The sequence below is a fragment of the Cannabis sativa genome, chromosome 1 (assembly GCF_029168945.1).
Source record: "Cannabis sativa cultivar Pink pepper isolate KNU-18-1 chromosome 1, ASM2916894v1, whole genome shotgun sequence".
Classification (NCBI taxonomy): domain Eukaryota; kingdom Viridiplantae; phylum Streptophyta; class Magnoliopsida; order Rosales; family Cannabaceae; genus Cannabis; species Cannabis sativa.
In genome coordinates this window covers 6,127,934-6,143,322 of record NC_083601.1, presented here as the reverse complement: position 1 = coordinate 6,143,322, position 15,389 = coordinate 6,127,934, and positions in this window count along the sequence as shown.

Sequence of the window (15,389 nt, the reverse complement as noted above, 5' to 3'; positions counted from 1 at the left end):
ATATGTAATCCACAAATAAAACGTGCAAATATCAAGGGGTCCATTTTGAGATCATTCAAACAAACATGGGCCACTGATTGATTATGGATTAGAAAAGAAGATATATAATCTTCTCAATTCATATAAATAATTTGGGCAACGAAAATGATTTGTTGGGCATTGAACGGTAGTTAATATCTGTTGATTTGGTAGTCATAGTCTTCATGCATGAAGCTTAATTAAGGTAGCTACTCAGAATGGGGAAAGGCATTTCGGGGACCATTAATTATTGATCTTAAAAGCTAGGATAATGCGAATAATTAACCTTGGTTATTGGGCTAGAGAGAGAGAGAGAGAGTTAAAGCAAGTATATAATAGCAAGCAATATGGGATTTTTGTGGTGCATGGAAGAAAGTTTCTTAGAGATATGATTCTGAATTTGCTTGCTTCAGAAACTTGGGACTTTATTTTTCTTGGAGGAGATTGCGTAAAGCTAAATAGAAAAGCTATAGAGATATATATGGTTATAGCGTTTTTCTTTTTTTATCTAAAGAGGAGACACAAAATATGTGAAATGGTCCCCTTGCCCTACTAAGATCCCCAAAATTTATATAAATATACACATAAAAGATAAAACTAAAGCATGCATCAAATAGAGACTAATACATTACACCGAATTACCAATAATTATATATGCACATGTAATTATCAGATGATCTCTCTCACAAACACATTCATTATGTTTATCAATTGTAAATCATCTGAACTTAATCATGTGTTAAAATTACTCTGAAGTAAATATTATATATAAACGTGAATACTAAGAACGGTCTCCCATTTCTCAAATATACATTAAAATATATGAATTTCATGAATAGTTGCACATGTTTACTAGTAAGTGCAACTGAATAAGGTGTAAATTTATGAGGTTACAAATTTAAATATAATAATTTATAATGAACGAAGAAATTTTCATCTATAATTTATATCCAATTTTTTTTAACAACAAATAATCTTGTATGTAACAAGTACAATATGGGATCGGATTGGGATTCATTAGAGATGAATGAAAAGAGGTTGTGAGTGAGACAATCATAACACAAATATATAAGGTAAATACTATTTTGGTCCTTATGTTTTGTAAAAGTTATTGATTAGCAATGTAAGACTAACTCTAACAATAACAAAAGAAAGAGTTTTAGAGTCTCTGGTGCTTACTTAAGATACTTTGTTGAAAGATGTACAGGTAATTAACTCTATCAGCCCATGAGCCTAATTTTTATGATGCTATGTAGATAGCTTCACTATATAAAGTCTAACTGAGAGTGACCAAACTACATAATTAAGGCTCTCGAATTTATGGTCTCTTCTAGTTAATGACCGAACAGTAACTCTTACTCTTAGACCATTGATGATTTTGAAAAAAAAGTGATGAATGTTATATTTATCACAATATTTATAATTATATTCTACATAATATTAGAATATAATAATCGACATACATAAAAAAAATAGTTATTGGTACCATTATAATATTTTGTACTAAATTTAGTTTAATTTTTTTAGCACGATCAAATTTTGCATAACACAATACTTTAAGAGGTTTTTTTTCAAAAAAAAAAAAATATAAGTTAACTAGTATTGCCTCAAAAATCTAATCCTCACGAATAGATTATATAAATTTTTTATTAAATTTAATTAGCTCAAAAAATAAATTAATCTCATATTTGATCTATATTTTACAATTGTGATTTAATGTACTAAGAGTAAAAAAAATATTATTTTAATAGAAAAATATAAAAATATCAACAAAAACATTAAATTTTTGTTGGAAACCATATTGAATATATAAATAAAAATATCAAAAGTAAGTGATTACATTAATGAGCGTTAAAAGAGTAAATAAAAAAGTAATATTTATTGTGGTGTAAAATTTAACATATGATACATTTTACGCTAAATTCAAATTTAAACCACATTAGACCATCTCTATTGGGATATGCGGAAATTGTGTTATATTTGGCACAAAAAAAAACTTTAAAATATATTTGTATCAATTTTTAGCATTGTGCTCGAATATACAATTGTAAAATTTAATATTTTTATTAAAAGTATAAGAAAATAATAACCTTAACATTAATATTATTATTTTTTTTATTATGTAAAACAATAAAAACAATATAAATAGTTGATCATTAATACTAATAAATACATAAAAGTATCATAAGAGTTAATAATAAAGTTGTGTAGCGATATAAATTTTGAATCATAGAAAATATTGTGCCCAAAAATTTGGTATGATGTAAATTTGCTAAAATATACTATTAATATTGGAGTTTAATTTGCTAAAATACATACGCCCTATTTATATCACTTGGAAATGATGTCACCAAATAATTATTATCTCAATATTACCCCCAATTCTTTGTTAGTAGTAGAAGTAGGAGTAGGATAATTGGTGAAAATAGAGCTTCTATAATGCTATTTTGCAATGAGACTTTGTTTTGATAATTTTTTGCAAAATTAATGATCTCTTTAGGAATTCCTCACAAGGTTGACAGAGACTATGTTGTGAAAAAAAATATCACAACTGTTTTATTTGTTTATTTATTATTATTATTATTATTATTATTATTATTATGAACACAGTAAAATTATTGAAGAAAGCTATTTAGCAAAATAATTCTGTTTTCACCAATTATTATTATTGTTATTGTTATATTATGTACAATTGAAGTTACCATTTATATATATCAAATTCATGAAATATTAACCACGTGATTTATGTGCACAAGGGTGAAGATAGAAGAAAACTTGAGGTGGGGGTGTAGGCCCGGCCCTGCATAGGCGTGTTAGGCCTGTGCCTAGGGTCTACCTATCCTAGGGGTCCAAAAAAAAAATATTTACCTTTTAAAATTATACCATTTTTTTTACTGATTTTGAAAAATACCATATTTTTTTGGGCTATTTTCAAAAATATGGGAAAAATTATTAAGGTTATGATAAATATGGCATACAAAGTAAGTGTCATTAAATATGGCATTATCTAACCAATCAAACTAAAAATATGGCTTTTTTTCTAAAAAAAACCATATAAAACATTAAAAAGAAATATGAATTTAAAATTCATAAAAAATAAAAACTTAATTAAATTACTATAAAAAAATATTAAAATTCCCTTCATATTTATTTTTTTTAAAGAAAATAAAACAAATAAAACTATAGTGATTGCCGAAGTTGTCACTCGTGCTGGAAAAGTCACCGGAGTTTACTGCTGGCGCCGGAAAAAGTCGTCAGAGTAGCCGCTGGTGCCGGAAAAGTCACCGGCGTTGCTGCCGGCGCCAAAAAAGTCGTCAGAATTAGCATTGTCGCTGGAAAAATCACCAAGAAACTGGTTTCTTGATGAAGAAACCGGTTTCTTAGTGATTTTTCTGGTAATTTTACCGGTGACAATGCCAAGTCCGACGACTATTCTGGAGTTTGATGTCGGTGCCGAAAAAGTTGCCGGAGTAGTTCCTAGTGTTGGAAAAACCGCCGGAGTTATTGCTGGCGTAAAAAAAGTCGTCAGAATTGGTATTGTCGCCAGCAAAATCATTAGAAAATCACCAAGAAAGTGGTTTTTTCATCAAGAACTTCACTAAGCAAGTGGTTTCTTCATCAAAGAACTAATTTTGTTACACAACAATAATAAAGATTATGAAAACAAAACAAAAATGATATACACTGAAAATAATTGAAACCAGTTTCATCAATCAACCAAATAGAGAAAAAAAAAATACAAAAAAAATTACCAAGAAACTGGTTTCTTCATCAAGAAATTGGTTTCTTGATGAACAAAAAAAACTAGTTTCTTGGTGATTTTTTCGATAATTTTTTCGGGGACAATGCCAATTCTGACGAATTTCCCAGAGTTTACTGTCGGTACTGAAAAAGTCACCGGAGTAGCTGCTAGTGTATTAGTCGTCAGAGTTGCTACCAACTCTAGAAAATTCGTCAGAATTGCCATTGTCGTCAGAAAAATTACCGGAAAAATTACCAAAAAACTGGTTTCTTCATCAAGAAACCAGAAACCAGTTTCTTGATAATTTTTCCGGCGACTATGCCAATTCTGATGACTTTTCTGAAGTTTACTGTCGGTGCCGGAAAAGTCGCCGGAGTAGCAACTAACGTCAGAAAAGTCGTCAGAATTGGCATTGTCAACGGAAAAATCACCAAGAAACCGGTTTCTTAGACTTCAAGAAACCGGTTTCTTGGTGATTTTTCAGTGATTTTTCCGGTGACAATGCCAATTCCGACGAATTTTCCGGCACCGGCAGCAACTCCGACGACTTTTCCGGGACCGACAGCTACTCCGGCGACTTTTCCGGCACCGGCAGTAAATTCCGGTGACTTTTCCGGCATCAATGACAAATAAAACTTCCAAAATAAATAAAAACATTAAATATGGGATTTAGAAACCTAATTACATATATATGGCATATCAAATACCATAAAAAAATCTAAAAACAAAAAAATACCATATAAATTGGCCAAACTTAAATGTGCCATATTTATCATAAGAACTTTTAAAATCCCATACTAAGTGTAATTTCCTCTATTTTTTTCTAAATAAGGGCCCAAAATAATTTTTTTTTTCTATGGCCCACTAAAAGTCAGGGCCGGTCCTGTTACATATTTTTATTTGGTGGACACTTTATTTTTTTAAAAAAAATTATTGATCAATTAGATGTAATAAAATGTAAATTAATATATGTTTAAAAAAAATTTAACAATAAATATATTAAAGTAACTTTTATGTAGTGACATTTTATATTTTTAATTATCTTGTGATTCAAATCTCAATAATAATATTTAGCTTTTTCTAAAAAAATTAAAATAAAAGTTGAGGAGGGTAGAACTTGTGACTTCCTTAAACTTTCAAAAGTTCTTTACCATTACACCAAATAATCTCACCTCACTTAACATTATTTGAATAGAAAAGTATTGTTTAATGGCCAATATATATATTTAAATTTGAGTTCCAAATGCCTTAGGACCAGTCAAAATTTAAAGTGGGGCAACTGCCCTCTGCCCATGTAAGTGCATATGTGTTTTGTTGAAGAATTAGAGTGTTGATGCAATTTTTGTTAGTTGTCTAAGAAGATTGTAAAAAATATAGAGGACTGCGATGAATTAAATTTAACTTATAAAACTGCAATAAATTAAATTGACACCAGAGGTTTATAGTAGTTCACCTTCTATGTCACGATGATAATGGGCTACGTTTACTTGTATTTTTATTAATTAGATTTGACACACCTAATTAATTATGTTCTCAAGTGTCTGTGGACAATAATACAACAATGAATTTCTAGGTGAAATCTATATTGAGACTTATGAAGACAAGTCTGATGAAGTATAAAAACAGGATGTGTATCAATGATGTTTGAGGTCTTGGTGTCGACTGAGTATTGTGGACTCAATGAAAAAGATGAAGAGTAAGTATGGTCTTCTTGGCTGCCGTCAAATAGGCCTCAAAGAAAGGTTTCAGAAAAAGGATCCCCTACTTCAACCTCTTATTTCTCCTTATATAGTTTGTAGGGTTTGTTAGTGATTTCCCACATGTCGGGGTGTCTCACTTACAAATCCCGTATATCATTTTTTTTAATAAATAAAAAATTACAAGAAAATAAATATCTATAAAAATCTCCTTGTTTCTAGGCTAAAATCCCACAAGCATTGGGAAAATGGTTACTTTGGTTGAGGGTGCACCAATTTGAAATGGAGGGGCTTATGAAGCCTTGGTTGACTTTTCTCACTTGTATTTGATACATGGATGTTGGAAATATAACTTAGCCGATGAAACTCCTTTCTGTGTGTAGTGGCTGACCACTGCCACCAATTATGCCGAAATTGTGGTAGTGGTCGGCCAAGTGGTTTCCATACCACTTGGTGGCTTCTTTCACTTAGTTTTTACATATCATTGGTGAAATTGTATTGGTCACAAAAAATCTCACTTCCCCTCTTGATGACTGACCACTACCATTCTCTTGTGGCAGTGCTCTTCAAAATTGAAGAGCACTACCATTTCCTTGAGACAGTGCTCTCCAAAATTGAAGAGCATTGCCATTTTCATATGGCAATGGTTGGCTATGGTTGGTCCTTGGTGGGAAATGGTTTCTCTCACTTGTTTTGCACTCCTTGGTCTTGAGGGAAAATATTTGGATAATTTTCCCTTCATGATTTGTATGTAGCGACCATTGCCATTCCCTTGTGGCAGTGTTCTTCAAAATTGAAGAGCACTGCTATTTCCTTGTGGTAGTGCTCTTCAAAATTAAAGAGCACTGTCATTTTCTTGAGGCAGTGCTCTTCAAAATTGAAGAGCACTGTCATTTCTATATGGCAGTGGGTGCATATGCCTTATTCCTTGAGGTTTTGATGCCATATTGACTTTATGCATAAATCTAAGTCATTTCATGTCTAAATGAGTTAAGTCCTTGTTGGTTTCCTTGGTAGATTGAGGTTTCTAGAGTAAAAACGCTCGCACGGGCCCATGAAACCTAGTTTGGGCATACTTGGGTGTGTGAGTCCCATCACCAAATGGTTGGTTAATATCTTTGAGTCTTCTAAAAGTTCTATGGGGCCCTCAAGAAGGATATCTTAACTCATTTGACACATTTATAAATCTTGGTCAAAGTCCCAAGGTTGAATTTAGTGTCTTCAAGGCACTCTTGGCATGTGGGTTGTAACGCCCTGTCTCACAAGAACGCCACGTGTGTGCTTTTACAAATTGATTTATAATTAATCTATCAGGTTAAGAAAAGTGTGGTTTAATTAAAACTTTTGGATTAAACTAAAACATAACTATTAAATCAAAGCATTGTTGGATTTGGGGATCCCCTGTTTGCAAACCCTTACATTTTGTCTCAAAACCGATATTACAAAATAGAGCTACAATATAATACATAATTAACAGGTAGATCCTATCCACTGGAAGCCAAAACACCAAGGTTGATATGTACATCGCTGGGAGACCTCTGACTCATGGTCGACCACAGCTTCTTCCTCCTTACCTGCACCACGAAGCACCCATGAGTCACATTGACTCAGCAAGAAAAGCTATTAAATCAAGACAATGACAAACACAAGTAATCACAACACGACATAATATGTTTACTCATAATTCATTACTTATTCAGCATGCATACATAATTTAACATCTGTACCAACACGCATATTACGCATTATAAGAAAGTCATAGCAACTCATAATCAACAACTTCATTATCATAATAGACAGGTCTTCACTCAATACGTAATCATATTGTAATGCTTCATAAAGCATCCTTACCACTCGTTATCCACAAGCTGCGTATGTCACTACTACTGCCTAATAAAGCAACCGATAAATAAGAAATCTATTTGCGATTTCAAGGAGTAATTACTCATTTTATTAACGGTAATGACAGTATCTTTATTCATTCATTAACGGTAATGGATGTGTCTTTTCCTCGATCATAATCGAGTCATAAATGATAATAATCATTACCTCGATCATAATCGAGTCATAAATAATAATAATTTTTCCATATCACTACCTCGATCATCACTAAAATATCCTAGTCTAGGCTCTGGAAAACACCCCGAACAAAACCAATTTCGAGGCTAAAAACCAGAGTTTTTCCCTGTTGGCAAAACCGATTAACCGGTTTCACATCACCTGAAAAACTAGTTAACCGGTTTCTCAACTGACAGAATCGGGAACTCTGGTTTTTCACACCAAAAACCAACCAACTCTCCTCCAAATCTGCTCAAACTTTTCAGAACAGTTATATACCACAAAAATAGTATATCCAAACATCCAAAACTTAGAAATGCACTAAAATTACAATTTAAATCAATCCAAAAGCCATTAAAATCTCTCATCTCAAACTCAAACAAACTTTAAATCAAACCCAAAAATATATTTTACAATATATTCATACCCCAGCCCCGAAATCAAGCATAACCTTAATCAAAACCTAGCTCAAAATCATGAAATTGAAGAGAAGAAAAGAAAGGATTACCTCAAGACTTGAGCAGCACCTAGGGCTAGCTAAAACTGCAAGAAGAGGTTGAATTGGTGAAGAATTGAGTTGGTTCTCAGCTGGATTCTAGGGCTGTCGAACAGGAGAAGAGAAAGAGAGTGAAGGTTATCCAATTTTTTTTTTATTATTTCTCTTAGTTTTGTTTTTTTATTCTTAAATAAGTAAATAAGTATTAAACTAATATTAAATCCCAAATTTCTGCCTAGAAAAACCATTTAGGACAAAACCTAACATTCCATCAAAATGACTATTTTGCCCCTCTTTAATCACGTAAGTCTAAAATAAAGCCTAAGGGTAATTTGGTCTTTTCTACTTAATCCCGCCAAACCGATTATTTAGAATTCTAAACCAGTCCAATATAGTACTAACATAACACAACTTAATTTCTGTGACAATTCTGACCACCTCGTCGAGTTCTCAATGCCGCCAAACTCGAAAACATTTTATTCTAAAAATGGTATCTACGATATTCCCATAATCTGATAAAATCTCCGTAATTAATAAATTACGCTTTATTTATTCATTAACTCATATTTTCCTAATTAACTCGTAATTAATTTAAGTAAAATTATAATCCTACACTAATGCCCATTTAATCACATATTTAATAAAATATATCCAATTAAAATATCATTATATTTTTCGGGATATTACATGGGTCCTTGTGCAAGAGTATTCATTTTATTTTATTTTTTTGCAAAAACTGGGTATAACATATAGCATCTCCAATAGAATGATATAAATATGACGTACATGTATTTTTTTTAGATCATGTTTATATAATTGACCTTAAGACTATCTTCAATGCAATATTTAAAATTTGTGCTAAACTTAACACAAAAAATAAATTTGTGTTATATTTGGCCCATTATTTATAATTGTGATCCAATACATAAAATGTAAAATAAGTAAGAAAAAAAAATTAATTGTTAATATTTACCAAAATTTTTGAAAACCTAATATAACAAAATAAGAACTAAGAAAATAAATTCAAAAGAAGAAATAGAGATAGAGATTTTTACGTGGTTCGATTATTGATGAACCTTAGCCCATGAGTTAGTTGTATTGGGCTAAGTAGCCATGAAGTATTACACAAATATTCTTGACAAGCTTAAAAATCCTAGTTTTTTGCTATAGTATTCGAGTAATGAATTTCTCACACTTTGCATGAGGGTATGATGTAGCATTTATAGGCTAGGATTTGGGTATGGACATACCTGTGACCCACTAGGGTTTGCATGTAAACCTGGCCCACTAATTGGGTAAATACATAAAATACAGTAACGTTGGGCCCACGGACTGAGACCCATTCCATGGGGCTATTACTTTCCGTACAGCAGGGGACCACTTAAGGTCGATAGGTGTCATATGTGCACTGCCTTTACGTACTGTAGTGTCAGAGTAGTGGCCGTAGGACAAAAAAGATGTTCCATTTGGTGGTACGCGCACTCTCAGGGTCTAACATAGGGGAAAGCCCCCTGATACAGTGAGATTTAGTGTTAGAGGATTGCCCTGTCACCTTCAGCCAAGCTTCCAGGGCGTCTCTTGGAATGTCCTTCCTGGAGCATCCAAATGGCTCATTTGGAGGATCTTCATCATTCCTTCCTGTCTGACCTGTGACGTCTTCTTGATCTGGAGCAGTCCAAATAAGAATGTTAATGGCCCATAGTCTGAATGGACTCTCGACCATATCTCCATGTGGATTCAACCTATTACCTTAGTTTGGCCCATATTTAGGCTTCAATTGTTTGTATCTGATCTGAATATGCTAGGTGTCCTCCTTTTGAAAAACACGAATAAATGATAGTTATTTATTATTTTATTAAGAATATACAATAATTATTATTTTTATTTTTAAATAATATATAGTAAATAAAAAATGCAAATTTTTATAAAAGTCAAGGTATTATTATACATTTTTTGTGGCAATAAATTATAATAACTAGTGGAATTATAATAAATAATAAAAGTTATTTTTATTATGGACCAAATTTGACACAATAATATACCATGTGTTAAATTGTGTACAAATTTTTAGCATGTACTAAATTTGGCAAACTTTTTAGAATACTATTGCAGTGGTATTTTTTCTTATGTGTGCAAAATATAGCAATACATTATATTTTTTAACACTCTAATCAAGATGCTCCAATGGTGATGTATAATGGTTTACATTTGGTATATGTTAAAATTTGTGTCAAATTTTATACAAAATATAACATAAGTAAAATTTTATAGCACAATAAATTTTTTTTTTATTTACTCTTTTACCACTTATTAATGTAATTAACTACTTTTTGTAATTTATTTATATATTTAATATAATTTTTTTATATATTTTCAATAAAAATTTAATGCTTTTGTTGGGTTTTTTTTATACTTTCTTATTAACAAAAAAACTTAATTTAACCTACTGCATTTGAGTGCTATTTTAAAATTTATGCTAAATATAATATTAATTTATTTTTTTTAACTAATTTTAGCATAAATTTTAAAACTTAATTTTACCTTAATGTGTTGGAGCATTATTTTAAAATTTAAGCCAAATATAATATTGTCTTATTTTTTTTAGTTAATTTTAGTACAAATTTTAAAACTCAATCATCAACCTTAATCTGTTGGAGTATTATTTTAAAATTTACGCTAAATATAATATTATTTATTTTTTTAGCTAATTTTAGCATTAAATTTACATTATCAATCTATTGAAGATGATGTTATTAATTGAGAGGAACATAGCTATAGCAGCCCTCGATGGTTAATTAATAAGTATATTAAATAGTTGTCTTAGAAAACAAATAAACATCATGAGCAACTTGTTTAGTTTTGATACATAACACATGATTATTAATTGCTCGAATTTATAATTTTCACAAAACGTAGAACGTATTTATAAATGATTATAATACTCAATTGACTTGGAGTAATAGAATGAATTAATGACTGATTATAGTACTCAATTGACTTGGATTTATCAACCATATGATATCGTGTATATATATATATATATAAATGTATATCTTTATATATTAAAGTGTCTATCTAACGTCATTTTTTGGTTTAACAGAATATTTTAAGAATATAAGAATATTCTGTTAAATTTAACAGAGATAATTAACTCTCCGTTAACATTTTGAAAAAAAAAAGTAATAAATTAAACACTTAAGTATAAATTAACCCATTCAATCGCAATATATTAAACCCTAAAATATAAATTACTATTCAATCTCTTAGATGGTCTTATACCTCCATCTATACTGCAATTCTTCATCTTTTTTTTTTTTTTTTGATGGTTTTTCACTGATTTCTACAAAGGTAATATTTAAGCACAATGTTTTTAAGTTTCCAAATATTCTATAATTGTTGTACAAGATTTTAGTTATGACTTTTGTCCTATATATAAAGTGATACATATATAAATCTAAGTTCTGAATAGAAAGAGAATTATACATTAACAATTGAATTGTTTTTCTTTTAGATTGTTATTGGATTTTTTTCTTTTTGTTTCTTTTTAGCTAGAAAGAGACATTAAAATTTTATTGAATATATCTTGTGATATATAAATAGAAAAAGCTGATCATCAAGGTGAAATATGTATGCAGGCAGTCATGGATTTTTATACAAGTGTGAGTCCACTTATGTTGATGATCATCCACATGATAATTTTATTACTGAATAAAGCCTTGGTTCTTGATTCTACTACTCTGTCATTAATAATTACAATAAATTATTTGGTGGTTCATCAAATTAAGAAATAGAATTTGAAGTATTGGTAAATTTTTCATCTTCTTTTCAATTGCAATTTCATTATTATAATTATTATTTTTTTTTTTTTTTATGATTTTGGACTAGCAAAATGAGCTATATCGCAATAAACTCATCATTCAATTAGCCCTATAAAAAGGACATTTGGGTAACATATAAAACAATATTTTTCTCTTGGTTTATTTCTTTTGTACAAATAAAAGATTTATTTAAATGAATATATGCAGATGAAATCATTTAAGCAAAAAACTTGTAGATGTATCAATTAATATTCTTATTTAGCTATGATATGGTAGTGATGCAGATGGAACAATTGAGATATCTCATTTTTTTTTTAAAAAAAAAAAACTATTTAAAAATAACAGATTTGTTCATATTGTATATTTTTTATTAAAAAATATTTTTAAATTTTGATATTTGGAGTAAGTTAAATTTTAAATATTATTTTAAATTAAATTTAAATTTTTTGATAGTTTAACTTGATGGGTATTGTCATTAATTATTAAAAACAGATTTGCTCATGTTGTTTATTTTTTTATTAAAAATTATTTTCAAATTTTGATATTTGGAATTAGTTAAATTTTAAATATTATTTTAAATTAAATTTGAATATTTTTTATAATTTAACCTGATGGGCATGGTCATTAATTGCTGAAAAATAAATTTAGGACGAATAATAACTTTTTTTTTTCTTTTCAAATTACTATTACAAAGTATAATAGTAATTTTTGTCTTTATTCAAATCACTATTATGCTTTAAAATTTTAACAATTATCACTGTGTTGAACATTATTAATTTTAAAATTATAATATTAAAAAATAACTAAAAACTAAAATAACACTAACATACGTGACTTGTCACGTAACTTTAATCTAGTATATTCTATATATACGCAACTCTTCTCAGCACAATTAACATGAATATTTTTTTTACGCAAAGTACCATTAACATGAATATGATCTCCTCTAATGAACTCTTGACCTCCAAACTGCCGAAGGAAAATTTACATGTTTTACTAATTTTTTCAATTTTCTTTCAATTATATTGTGACACGCTGAATATAACTTTTTTACTATTTTTTTTTTAATTCGGCAATATACTGCATTGGTTCAAATATGACGGCTCAGGAGCGGAGCCAGAATAAGAAGTTCGAGGGGGCCAAAGTATATAATAAAGAAATTTATAAAATACACTTAAAAAGTAGATTTTTTTTAATATATTTTTACGAACTTTTTTTATTGACATTTTTACAAATTTTTTATTTTATGATTTTTTTTCTAGAAAAAATGTTATTTTTACGTTATTTTCTCATGACAGTAACATCAAAATAACATTGTTTTGAAACAATAGAAAAACAACACTTTGTATAGTTATAAAAAAGATTGTTATTTTTTTGCAACGTGAAAACAACATTTTTTTAAGCAGCTAGCAGAAAAATAATAATAATAATAATAATAATAATAATAATAATAATAATAATAATAATAATAAATTAGTTTTATATAATCAACATTTTTTTAAAGATTGTTGTCTTATAAACAAAATTAGTATTATTAATTAATAAATGCCTTAAAAGAGAATAGAAAACACGTAAATCTTTGGGAAAAAAACAAAAAAATACAAAAAAGGAAAAAAAATTACAAAAATACTTTGGGCCGGCCCATTAAACATTTATACAGTCCACATACAAATATTTACAAAAATACCACATGCACTAAGCCTTCAGCTGTACAGAGCGAACCATGAAGATGAAAATACGCGCTCGTTTCAAAACCGCAAAACAACCAAAATGAAACCAAAACGAGAAAAATACAACTATTAATTCTGGCAAAATCAACTGGAAAAGAATACCTGCAATGATCTAAACTGAAAATGACGAAAAAAAAATCAGAAAAACTGTGAAGAAACTGAAATTACACATTTGTTTTCTATTTTATTCGATCAAAATAACTCCCCCTAATATCGAAATCTATATTCATGAAATGTAGATCTGTAACAAACAGATCTGGAGCTCCCACTAAATCCAAAACAATGTATGATGTGAAAAATTAAAAAAAAAAACTCATGAATAATACATTTACGTTATATACAGTTGCATTTTGATTTATTTTTTGTTTTGGTTGCCTTATAGTTGCATTATCGTTTTATGATAGTTTATATATTATGCAAGAATTTAATTTGATGGGGACTAAGAAATAGTAGTTATACATAGTAAGTTTTGTGCAAATAGTTGCATATTAATTTTATAGTGAAATAACATATGCAAGTAGCAAAACTATAACAAAACTACAAAACAACTGTATGCAAGTGCAAATAGTTGCCTTATAGTTGCATTATCGTTTTATGATAGTTTATATATTATGCAAGAATTTAATTTGATGAGGACTAAGAAATAGTAGTTATACATAGTAAGTTTTGTGCAAATAGTTGCATATTAATTTTATAGTGAAATAACATATGCAAGTAGCAAAACTATAATAAAACTACAAAACAACTGTATGCAAGTGCAAATAGTTGCCTTATAGTTGCATTATCGTTTTATGATAGTTTATATATTATGCAAGAATTTAATTTGATGGAGACTAAGAAATAGTAGTTATACATAGTAAGTTTTGTGCAAATAGTTGCATATTAATTTTATAGTGAAATAACATATGCAAGTAGCAAAACTATAATAAAACTACAAAACAACTGTATACAAACTAAAATACAGGAAAAACTCTTTGAACATCAACATCCATGATAAATCTCATTGTTACCCATTGATGATATAAAAATGGGACTGACCAGGTTAATCTAATCTATTAGCTTTGCCACCTTTACTCATAAATCTTAATCATGTTTGTCCTAATACTTTTCTAATATTAATTTTATAACTCTACTCACGTCAATACTACTATAAGCATGAATTAGATCGTTTTCTTTTCAAGTATAGAATATCATCGGTAATTGTTTCTTATTATTTTATTTTGTTATCTAATTATTTCGACGTGGCTTTGAGCTAGTCCAGCGAGAATGAAAATGACATTAAAATTGTACGAATTTATTTGTACATGCTTATATCAGTTGAATGGCCTAGTCAAAGTCTTCTCTTTTGTCATGAAAGTATTTCAGAAGTTGTAAAGTTAAACTAATAAGTTAAAAAGATTTAATTAAAAACTGAAATAAAATTAAAAATAAAAAGGAAAGAAGAAAAAAAGAGAGTGAAATGATGGATTGATTGATAGAAGTCAATCCTAGACCTAAGCAACAATATATAAGAAACTAGCTTTACAATTAAAAATTAAAAATAAAAAGAAAAGAAGAATTGTTATGGAAAAAAAATTAAAAATTAAAAACTGAAAATAAAATTAAAAATTAAAAATTAAAAACTGAAATAAAATAAAAAATTAAAAATTAAAAACTGAAATAAAATTGAAAATAAAAAGAAAAGAAGAAAAAAAGAGAGTGAAATGATGGATTGATTGATAGAAAATGAAAAAAGAGAGGGAAGAGAGTAGGATTTGATTGATGATGGATGGAATGATGACTAAGTGGTATTTGTGTAATAAAACCAACTTTGTAAGTAAAAATGTAGAC